The sequence below is a fragment of the Arachis hypogaea genome, chromosome 3 (assembly GCF_003086295.3).
Source record: "Arachis hypogaea cultivar Tifrunner chromosome 3, arahy.Tifrunner.gnm2.J5K5, whole genome shotgun sequence".
NCBI lineage: Eukaryota > Viridiplantae > Streptophyta > Magnoliopsida > Fabales > Fabaceae > Arachis > Arachis hypogaea.
Genome location: NC_092038.1, coordinates 68,914,929 through 68,927,641, shown reverse-complemented (window position 1 = coordinate 68,927,641; position 12,713 = coordinate 68,914,929).

Genomic DNA, 12,713 nt, shown 5'->3' with positions numbered 1-12,713 from the left:
ATAAAGAGGATCAAAACTTTTAATAAGAATTCCAGGAATCATGCAATGTTAGTCTAAAGCTTCAGTCTAAAGGAATGAGACATGGCTAGCCAAGCTTCAGGAGGACATTGCCTTCAAGAGCTAAATTGATGAAGATCAATCAGCTTTGGTGATAATAAGAACATCACCTTGAAACACTAGAATTCATTCTTAAAAATTCTGAAAAATACCTAATCTAAGCAACAAGATGAACCGTCAGTTGTCCAAACTCAAACAATCCCCGGCAACGGCACCAAAAACTTGTGCATGAAATTGTGATCATCAATGGCGCCATCAACATGGTATGCTCAACTGCAATCTCAACTCTTTATCACAACTTCGCACAACTAACCAGTAAGTGCACTGGGTCGTCCAAGTAATAAACCTTACGCGAGTAAGGGTCGATCCCACGGAGATTGTTGGTATGAAGCAAGCTATGATCATCTTGTAAATCTCAGTCAGGCATATTCAAATGGTTATGAATGATTTATGAATAAAGCATAAAATAAAGATAGAGATACTTATGCAATTCATTGGTGAGAATTTCAGATAAGCGCATGGAGATGCTTTGTCCCTTCCGTCTCTCTGCTTTCCTACTGTCTTCATCCAATCCTTCTTACTCCTTTCCATGGCAAGCTGTATGTAGGGTTTCACCGTTGACAATGGCTACCTCCCATCCTCTCAGTGAAAATGTTCAATGCGCTCTGTCACAGCACGGCTATTCAGCTGTCGGTTCTCGATCATGTCGGAATAGAATCCAGTGATTCTTTTGCGTCTGTCACTAACACCCCACAATCGCGAGTTTGAAGCTCGTCACAGTCATTCAATCCTCGAATCCTACTCAGAATACCACAAACAAGGTTTAGACCTTTCGGATTCTCTTGAATGCCACCATCAATTCTAGCTTATACCACGAAGATTTCGATTAAGGAATGCCAAGATATATCCACTCAATCTAAGATAGAACGGAGGTGGTTGTCAGGCACACGTTCATAGGTGAGAATGATGATGAGTGTCACGGATCATCACATTCATCAAGTTGAGGAACAAGTGATATCTTAAAACAAGAATAAGCTGAATTGAATAGAAGAACAATAGTAATTGCATTAATACTCGAGGTACAGCAGAGCTCCACACCTTAATCTATGGTGTGTAGAAACTCCACCGTTGAAAATACATAAGAACAAGGTCTAGGCATGGCCGAGAGGCCAGCCCCCATGATCTAAGATAGCATAAGACTACTCAAAGATACCAAGATGTCTAATACAATAACAAAAGGTCCTAGAGAGGGAACCAGAAGAACCAAGATGTCTAATACAATAACAAAAGGTCCTATTTGTAGAGAACTAGTAGCTAAGGTTTACAGAAATGAGTAAATGACATAAAAATCCACTTCCGGGCCCACTTGGTGTGTGCTTGGGCTGAGCATTGAAGCATTTTCGTGTAGAGACTCTTCTTGGAGTTAAACACCAGCTTTTGTGCCAGTTTGGGCGTTTAACTCCCATTCTTGTGCCAGTTCCGGTGTTTTACGCCAGAATTCTTGAGCTGACTTGGAACGCCTGTTTGGGCCATCAAATCTCGGGCAAAGTATAAACTATTATACAATGCTGGAAAGCTCAGGATGTCTACTTTCCAACGCAATTGAGAGCGCACCAATTGGGCTTCTGTAGCTCCAGAAAATTCACTTCGAGTGCAGGGAGGTCAGAATCTAACAGCATCTGTAGTCCTTTTCAGCCTCTGAATCAGATTTTTGCTCAGGTCCCTCAATTTTAGCCAGAAAATACCTGAAATCACAGAAAAACACACAAACTCATAGTAAATTCCAGAAAAATGAATTTTAACTAAAAATTAATAAAAATATAATAAAAACTAACTAAAACATACTAAAAACAATGCCAAAAAGCCTATAAATTATCTGCTCATCAGAGAGCTACCAAGGTCATGACATGGCTGCAAAAGGTGCCAGGCCGAGATCTAAAAGATTGCCCAACCTAGAAGGGTAAGCACTAACATGTACACACTCTTATTCATATCTTCATTTTATTGTTTAAAAGTTCGCAGATTCCCTAAAAAGTTTCCTACCAAGACGTCCGATTACGACAGGTCGGTAAGGTGAAAATCAAATTCACCGCCCGATCATGACAAAGGTCGGCAAAGTGAAAACCAACTTCACCGCCCGACCACGATGAAAACCGAATTCATCGTTTGATTTCGACAAAGGTCGGCAAGGTGAAAACCAAATTCACCGCCCGATCTCGACAAAGTCGGCAAGATGAAAGCCAAATTCATCGTCCGATTACAAAGCGACAGGTCAGCAAGGTGAAAATCAACTTCACCGCCCGACCACGATGAAAATCGAATTCATCGTTTGATTTCGACAAAGGTCGACAAAGTGAAAACCAAATTCATTGCTCAATCAAGACGCATTAATCTGAAGCATTCATCGCCCAATTATAAAGCAACAGATCGACAGAAAGTGAAGAACAGATTCACTGTACGATCTCGATAGGAATGATCGTCCAACAAAGGTGAAAACGCGATTCACCTAAAGGACGATCAAACCGAGACAGAAACCACCATTTACAAATCGGCAAAGATGAACACAGAATAATGCAAGAAGTTATCGAAAGTGATCCCAAAAAGAACCTGACGAGGTCTTATGGATTGATATATAATAACTTAAAAAGACTGGCCGACACTAAAAAGTCGGACCAAGTCAACCCAAGTTATCAACAAATCCCTGGAAAGAGGTCTGGCCAACCCTATTAAAGAGGAATTGCTATAACTTAGAAAAGATCGACCTAACGAAGTCGGTTTCCTACAAGACAAGTTATAAAAGTAATCCCTGAAAGAGACCTAACAAAGGTCCAAGAAAGAGGATTACAAAAATAACTTAGAAGAGATCGACCTAACGAAATCGGTTTCCTACAAAACAAGTTATAAAAGTAATCCGTGAAAGAGACCTGAACAAGGTCCAAGAAAGAGAATTACAGAAATAACTAAGGAGAGCCCGACATGACAAAGTCGGCCCAAACGACAAAAGAGTTATAAAAGTAATCCCTGAAAGAGACCTGAACAAGGTCCAAGAAAGAGGATTACAGAAATAACTCAGGAGAGCCCCGACACGACGAAAGTCGGCCCACAACACAAAAGTTATAAAAGTAATCCCTGAAAGAGACCTGAACAAGGTCCAAGAAAGAGGATTACAGAAATAACTTGGAAAGCTACAGATTGGACCGACAAGAAGAAGTCGGACCAACGAAAGCTACAGCTTGGACCGACAAGAAGAAGTTGGACCAACAAAAGCTACAGATTGGACCGACAAGAAGAAATCGGACCAACGAAAGCTAAGATTGGACCGACAAGAAGAAGTCGGACCAACAAAAGCTACAGATTGGACCGACAAGAAGAAGTCGGACTAACAAAAGCTACAGCTTGGACCGACAAGGAGAAGTCGAACCAACAAAAGCTAAAGAAGGATCGACAAGAGAAGTCGGACAAACGAAAAACGTGCGCTAAAATGGACATAGCTCCGCCCAAAAAAGCCACGGCTCCACGACAAGGCTATCAAAATTGTTCAAACTGACTAAAAAGAGTTCTACGAGAACACTAAAAATTCGTCAGACAAGTTAGCCCCAAGGACCACCTCGACCAAGCAGAAAGTGGACAAAACCAGGAGTGATAAAAAGAGGTCAGACAACAAAGTACCGACACTCTACAAAGATCCACAAAGGGGACAAAGACATCTCACAATGGCCAGAGGAAGGCCAGAAATGCTTTGCTAAAAAGTACGAAGTCTTGAAAAAAGACACTACTTAAAAGGCAAAAGCACAAATCAAAACGGCGCTAAAAAGTCATCCAAATAGACTATAAAAAGGTTCTCCCATCGGAACACTACCCTAAAAGTTGTTGGATTATGACTAAAAAGCCCGAGCAGTGAAGACAAACAAAGTCGGAAGAAGGCTGAAAAGACCTCTCAACAAAATAAAAAGAGCAATACCAGACTCGCACAAAGGAGAAACTACTCAAGATCGACCAAAGTCAAGATGCTTGAGCACGACTTCCTCAAAGAGATCGAAGCTCTGAAAGCACGATCTCACAAAAAGATCCGAACTCAAGCAGGGGCAAAGTTGTACAGGTCGACGTCAGCTAAGAAGAGACACAAGTACGATCTCAAAAAAGAATAAGCCAAAAGGTTGGGAAACAACTTAAGGCTCAAATGTGCTTAGCCAAAAGGGATACAACTCCACTCAAAGAAGGCACAATCTCAAACAGGGCTACGAACGTCATCCGAGAATAAAAAAGGTTCTATATAAAGAACACTAAAAAGTCATTGGACAAGTCACTAAAAGCCCAGATATCAAGCCGCAAGGATAACTTCGCCAAAGCAGAGGGTTGTCAACACAAACATAAAGCAAGGCGTGATCCAGAAGGCAGGGGTAGAAAACCCACACTACCGCTCAAAAGAGGTTGGACTGTGAAGTACCAAACCTCTAGAAAATCTGCAAAGATTGAAAAGCAATGAAGAAACAAGCCAGACAGATGCTTGAGCATGACTTCCAAAGAGATCGAAGCTCTGAAAAGCACGATCTCACGGAAAGATCGAACTCAAGCAGGGGCACTATTCATACCCTGGGTCAAGCTGTCTGACCCGGGATGTTTAGCGACAAGCTGACCGACCTCTTCTCAAAGAGCTCGGCCAATGCCCGACCTCTTCACAAAGAGCTCGGCCAAATCGCCATAGGAGCCTAAAGTAGGCCCAAAACAAAGGAGCACAGCCCAAATCTAAAGGCGGTCAGAGCCCAGAAAGATGAGGCAGTTCCCTTGAAGATAAGTTGACCTCACCCAAAAGATAAGATAAGATAAGATAAGATAAGATAACTAACTTATCTTATCTAGAAAGGTCACTCCACACCATTATAAATACGCTGGAGCACCCAGGTATAACTCATACTCGGATTTTACTCAATACCTGCTTAATACCCTTGCTAACTTAAGCATCGGAGTCCCTTGCAGGTACCCTCCACCCTTCGGGGATGAAGGATCAGCATCACCACCAAGTCCAACAAGTCGGACACGGTGGCTCCAGCCACCATCAACAAGTCGGACACAACAGCTCCGACCAGTACAAAAGATCTCGTCCGAGATTGACCTACAGTTTCAGGTAACCCTCGGAACAGAGGTCTTCAAGAAAGACAATCCCAACCCGTCGGCTCGAAAGGCATATTCGGATAGCGCAACTTCACCGAAAGTCCTTCCGAAGTCAAATAGCACCCTTCACAATTGTAAGAGTTCAGAGATCGATCAACATTTAAAGGCTTCAATTTACGATTGTATATCCTAAAATCGACATGCATCTGTTCAACGTAAAGACTCGAATCTGCTTTGACAATTTCAGGTTAGCCTTCTTTAGTCCACAGAAGCACACTCTGATGCACTGTAGATGGTACATCACCTACTCCATGGATCCAATCTCTCCCAAGTAAGGCATTATAACTAGCCTTTGATGGCACTACCACAAATACAGAGTGTCTCTCCGAAGATCCCACTTTCACCGTCAACATCACCAACCCTTTTGCTGGCATAGAATTACCACTAAAATCAATCACAGCGATGTTTGTAGGAACCAACTCCTCGAAATGTTTCCCTACTTTCCCTAGCATCCTTTCAGGCAGGAGACTTATTACTGCCCCACCATCAATCAGTACCTTGTTTATTTTGAACCCATTCACAACAGCAACAATATGAAGGGGATGCAAATGAGACATTTGTCTCTCAGTAGGCGAGGAAAGAATCCTGGCTTATCTTCTATACGAATGAAAGAAAAAGCCTCTTCATCCTCCTGGTCATAATTCTCATCTGGATTACTTTTGCATTCTCCAAGGTACTCAATAGGAATAATCGAAATCGTCCCTACCATGTCATCATCTCCTTCATCAAAGTACTCCTCATCGACATCAACATCTTTATGTTTATCAATCCCAGAAGACTGAGCAACTGCTTTCCCTTTTTCCATCTTTGCTGGCGATGGAATCTCCTTGGGATAAGTCTCTCCATCAGAAGGAAAGACAATCCGGGAATGCACAGAGAGAGTTGCCCCCTTGCTTGCTTCCTTTCCTGTATCAATTTGAAGCTTCTTATTTTGATTGAAACTTCTCCTTCCACCTCTTCCTCTTTTGTATCCTCTGGCTCGCCATCGATAAGCAGCATATTGATTTCGAGATGGTGCTCGATGCCCCCATTGAGGATTATGTCGATACAAGTGATCACGCCTTTGAAAATCTTGACAATTTCGAATCCACTGAACACCAATAGCCTGAGATCGGCTTAAAGTTGTAGTCACATCATGTTGAGGGATTTTGGAACTTGAGCCCTCCACACGTCAAATTAGTTGTCTTTGACATGCTTGTTCCTCTCTATGGGCCAATTCTTTCTTCATTCTCTCCTTTTAGAAGATTGCTGCTGCTTTAGCATCAAAAACAGCATTACACTGTGGACACAGAGATACGTCCCGGCTTTGATCTTTTGCTAAACCAAGAAGTCCAACAAACCATCCCTTATTCTAGGATACACAGATCTCACTTGTGACTCGAAATCATCAAGAGCCACATCAAAGCCGTAAGACATCCCCACCATATTCACTCCAAAGCAGGATTCCACATAACTGGCATCAGTTTCGAAGCGATCCACATCAACCTTCATCTCCTTCTTGCCATCATCAAATTTCAAACGTCTTTCCATGTTTGCCTCTTGAATCAAGTCCCAGAAATGGACACAACTATTAGTCAAAGGACTTGTTGCTTGATGAAATTTACAGTAAGGCTTTCCTTTTAAATCTTTTATGAAAAGCAAAGTTCTACCCTCAAGTAAAACCAATTATTTATCTTTAAGCAACACATCGAAAATCTAATCAGATTTTGAGATATCAAAACTATATTTCTTTCCACTTTTAAATTTTGAATCATTCGACTTTTCACTAACAGGGAGTTTTTTCAATAAAGAACAAACATATGGAGGGCCTTTCTTAAGTTCGGCAAAATCGACTTCTGTTTTGAAATCAATTTCCTCCTCTGAGGATTCCATGGTTACATAAGCAACCTTCTCTTTTCGAGTAAACGGTTTACTTTTCGACCTCTGTTCAGTTCTATGTTTTTTTTCTCCTTTTTCATAAGCTCAGTCTGCCGAACCTTTTCAGCCAGGTGAGCCAAGTCAGAAATATGCACATTAAGCAATTTCATGCGCATATAAAATCCTAACCCTATGGTTGCTATTTTCACTATCTCATTTTCAAGTAATGTCACATAGCACCTACTTCTAGTATTTTTTAAACGTATTAAATAGTCATCGATGGTTTCACCATCTTTACGTTTCAAAGCTACTAAATCGGTAACTGCTACGTTCATTTCCCCTCGATAAAACTGAGCATGAAAAGCAGTTTCTAACTAATTCCATGTTGTAATCAAATTTGGTCTAAGATTCGAGAACCATGTAAATGCATTCTTCGTCAATGACGAAGGAAAAAATTTCATTTTCAAATTTTCATCATTGGCTAGGTTCCCAATCTTGACCAAATAACGAGCAACATATTCAGTTGTCGATTCTCTAACTTCTCCAGCAAATTTTGTGGTTATTTTTGGATTTTTCACCTCTCTTGGCACTTCAACCATTTGAACAACTTGGGGAAATGCAGATACAAAATGTGGCTGATTCATAAAACCAACATTCAATCCAACCCGATTTAAAACCTCTTCTACAATTCGAGTGACCTGATAACGATCACCACGTAATCCCTGTAAAACATTATCAGCATTTTCATTTTGATGAACCAGGCGAGGATTTTCTCGATTTGGAATATGATTTTCATTTTGAAAAATATTTTCCATCCCCTCATTGTTCCCTCGAGCGTTATGCCCCTCACCTTCATCATAATCGACGATTCGAGCAATCTTTTCAACTTGTTTGGCCAGACGCTCGAATCTCGATTCATGATCAGCCATCATGGGATTCAGAATTGTAGTCATTTGTTGGGTCAATCAATTGACCAAGTCATGATGACTTTCCTCCACTTGCTGTCGATATACTGCCATTGAATTGGAAGCATTCGAAGTAGAGCCCACATGATACTCACGAGAATATTCAGAGTGTTGTTGTGGGTTTTGCATATTATTTACTCCATTGATATTCCCAAAGCGGATAGGTGGCATAAATCCACCCACCAGTGGGGTATAACCAGTAGGAAGACCATAAGAGGGCCACCCAGCAGTTAACGGAGGTTGATATGGTGGTACAGGACCACGCGGACGAGTATTGCGTCCAACATTTCCAGTTTGAATAGTCGTTACGGCTATACTTTCAGTTCTAATTGCACTCTCCGAATGTGAAGATACATCGGTTTGTGGCATGGATACTGGTATACTATTACCGGTGGATGAACCACCATACACATTTGACACTTGATAAACCACTATTTTATGGTTTATATTGTGTTTAATTGAGTGGTTTTTATCAAATTCTCACCCACTTATTCATATGAATTACATGATATTACAATTTCTTCCCAAATTTATTCTATGGTTGAAAACTTGCTTCCTAGAGATCTTTTAATTACGTATTTTAATTCTCTTTTATACCATTCGATGCCGTAATCTGTGTGTTAAGTGTTTCAGGCTTCATAGGGCAGGAATGGCTTAGAGAATGGAGAGGAAGCTTGCAAAAAGGGAAGGAGCACAAGAAATAAAGGAGACAACCAGCGAACAACGACTCGCACGCATGGCAGATGCATGCGCGCGATCTGGACATAATCACAGCGACACGTACGCGTGCTTAACGCGTACGCGTGGATTGGAGTTCACGCAAACGATGCGAGCACATTCCTGACACACACGCGTGGAGAGGAAAATCGTCAAATGACGCGTACGCGTGACATGCGCGATCTACAGAAAATTCAGGAAATGCTGGGGGCGATTTTGGGTCGCGTTTTGACCCAGTTTTCGGCCCAAAAACATGGAATAAAGTCAGGGAACATATAGAGATTCATGATATGAGATCATACACACAATTTTAGGTTTTAGATGTAGTTTTTAGGGAGAGAGGTTCTCTTCTCTTTCTTAGGTTGTAGGATTAGGATTCCTCTTAAAGGATTTAGGATTATTTCTTCTTCACCACAGGTTCAATGTTCCTTTTATTCATTTTCTCAATTTGGTTTATGAACTCTTTATGTTTAGATTGATTTTCTATTTAATACAATTTGAGGTATTTTAGATATATCATTTTTATTTAGCTTTATGTATTCTTGGCTTTAATAGATTAATTGGAGACTCTTGAGTTATCAAACTCATTCTGATTGATAATTGTTATCTTTGCTGATTGATTTGAATTCCAATAACTCTAGTCTTTTCTTAGGAATTAACTAGGACTCGAGGAATCAATTTAATTCATTCACTTAACTTACCTTCATAGTTCGAGGTTAATCAGGTAGGAGCAGAATCCAATTCTCATCACAATTGATAAGGATAACTAGGATAGGACATCCAGTTTTCATAATTATTTGCCAAGAGTTTTTATAATTATTAATTTAATTCCTTGCAATGTATTTTCCTTGTTCAACCTTTCAAAAAAACCCAAAAACATACCTTTTTCCATAACCAATAATAAACACACCTCCTTGCAATTCCTTGAGAAGACGACCCGAGGTTTAAATACTTCGGTTATAAATTTTATTGGGTTTTGTTACCTGTAACAACCTAACTTTTGTACGAAAGGATTTTTTGTTGGTTTAGAGGCTATACTTACAACGCGATTATATTTGTGAATTTCTTTACCGATAGAAAACCCGTTCGTCAAAAATGGCGCCGTTGCCGGGGAATTGCAAACGTGTGCCTTATTATTGGTTATTGTAAATATTTTCTTTTTTATTAATTTTTGTTTTTATTTTCTCTCACTACTATGAACTCTCACCCCTTTGGCTATGAGTCTGGTTACAATTATGTTGCAGGAAGAGGAGATTACATTGAAAACATGCATCAAGGTTGGGACAATCAAAGATGGGAGGAGCCACAAGGATTTGATCAACCCTCTTGGCAACAACCACCTCCAATGGACTATCAACAACCATTCTGTGATGCATATCAAGGCAATGGCTATGGTGAGCACTCCTTTGATTATCAACAACCACCACTATATGCCTATGAACCCCCTCCTCAACATAACTTTGAACCACCATACTCACAAGCCCTCTACAACCAAATACCTCCATATGATCCTAACCCAAATCCACCATACCAACCACCTTATAAGCCATACTTAGAACCACCATCTCAATATACACCATGTCCATATCCATCAATCCAAGAGCTCTATGATCCTATTTATGATAGCCGAGCGCAACAAGAATCAAAGGATCATCTCAAGGAAACAGTGGAAAAATTTCATGCAACTCTTCGACAACTGGATCAAGCAATCAATCGATTACCTTCCTGACGTTCGGATATTCAAGGAACCCCCATGGCTTCATGTGGAGAATCTACTGAAGAACACAGCATGAAGGAGAAGCTAGAAACTCTGGTGGACAATGAGCAGCATGACTTTGTATTGGAACAATTGGAGGAATTCGTAATCGTTAAAGAGGAAGAAGTGGTTGAAGACTTAGGAGATGCGGAACCTCCATGGGAAAGCTCAGTCATAGAGCCCCCTTCTAAGGAGATTGAATTTGATGCTAAGGAGGGTGTACAACTGATAAACCCATATTTTATGATATATTTTGTGCTTAGTTTGAGTGATTTATTCAATCCTTCACCCACTTATTCATATTAATTGCATGGTTTTACTTTCCCTTCCTTATTATGTGATGTATGTGAAAAACATGTTTTCTATGCTTTAGAATTAATTATTTTAATTACCTTTATCTCCATTCGATGCCATGATTAGTGTGTTGAGTAGTTTTAGATCTTCTAAGGCAGGAATGACTTAAAGGATGGAAAAGGAAACATACAAAAATGGAAGAAAAGCGTAAAATGGAGTTTTGGAGAAACTGGCATCCACGCGACCGCATGAACGACGCGGTCGCATGCCAAGCGCGAAGAAGCAGTGACGCGGCCGCATGACTGACGCGACCGCGCACCTAAAGAAGAACACCTATGACGTGGCCGCATGACTAATGCGACCACGCGATAAGGAAAACTCCAATCGATGCGACCGCGTAACCCACGTGGACGCGTGACAGAGGCCACGCACCAGAAATTGCAGAAAACGCTCATAGCAAATTCTAAAGCCCTTTTTGGCCCAAATCCAAGTCTAGAAGGCATAGATCAGAGGTTATGAAGTGGGGATGCATCCATTCGGGGTGAGCTGGCATTTTTAGTTACAATTCATGATTTAGGTTTAGTTTGGAGAGAGGTTCTCTCCTCTCTCTCTTAGGATAGGGATTTAGGACTTCTCTTAGTTTTAGAAGTGATTCTCGATCCCAGGTTCAATGTTTCTTTTTATTTACTTTTTCTTTTATTTGTCTATAAACTTTTCCATGTTACATTTGATATTTCTATTTTATATGATTTGAGGTATTTTCAGATTTATGATTGCTTTATTCTATTTATGATATCTTCAATTTATTTTAGAATTTTCCCTCTTGGCCTGAGTTAAATAATTGGTAACTCTTGAATTATCAAATAAAGCAGTGGTTGAAATTGGCAGATCGCTCTAAAGCTAGTCTTCCCACAGGGATTGACTAGGACTTGAGGATCAAATTAATTATTTCACTTGACTTTCCTTTGCTTTAGTAAAGGTTAACTAAGTGGGATTAAAATCCAATTCTCATCACAATTGATAAGGATAGGACTTCCAGTTCTAATACCTTGCCAAAAGTTTTATTAGTTATTAATTTATCAATTCTGTAATCTATTTCTCTTGCTTGAAACCTTTTTCAACCCCAAACACTGTTTTTCCATAACCAATAATAAGAACGTACCTCCCTGTAATTCCTTGAGAAGACGACCCGAGGTTTAAATACTTGGTTATCAATTTTAAAGGAGTTTGTTACTTGTGACAACCAAAACGTTTGTATGAAAGGACTTTTGTTGGTTTAAAAGCTATACTTGCAACGGGAATTTATTCTGAATTCTAAACCACACGAAAGTTCTCTCATCAAAAAATGGCGCCGTTGCTGGGGAATTGCAAACGTGTGCCTTATTATTGGTTATTGTAAATATTTTTTCAAAAAAAATATATTTTTCTTTTACTTGTTTTGTCTCTTCCCCCTTATTTCTGATAACTACTATGAATTCTCACCCCTCTCGCTTTGAGTTTAGTTCTAATTTTGTTGCAAGGAATGGAAATTATAACAGGAATATGCATCAAGGTCAAAGCAATCAAAGATGGATGGAGCAAAGAGGATCTGATCAACCCTTTAGGCAACAACGCCCTCCTAAATATCACAGACAAAGACCATCCTACAATGCATACCAAGCTGATAGATATGGTGGACCGCCTAGTAGCTACCAACAAGCCCCACCGTATGCTCAGAGACCATCCTCACAACATAACTTTGAACCACCACACTCACAAGCCCCTTTCCACCATTCCCCTCCATCTGACCCTAACCCGTATCCACCATACCGACCACCTTATGAGCCAAATGAACCATACACAGAACCACCACCTCAATATACACCATCTCCTTATCATTATCAAGATGAACCACC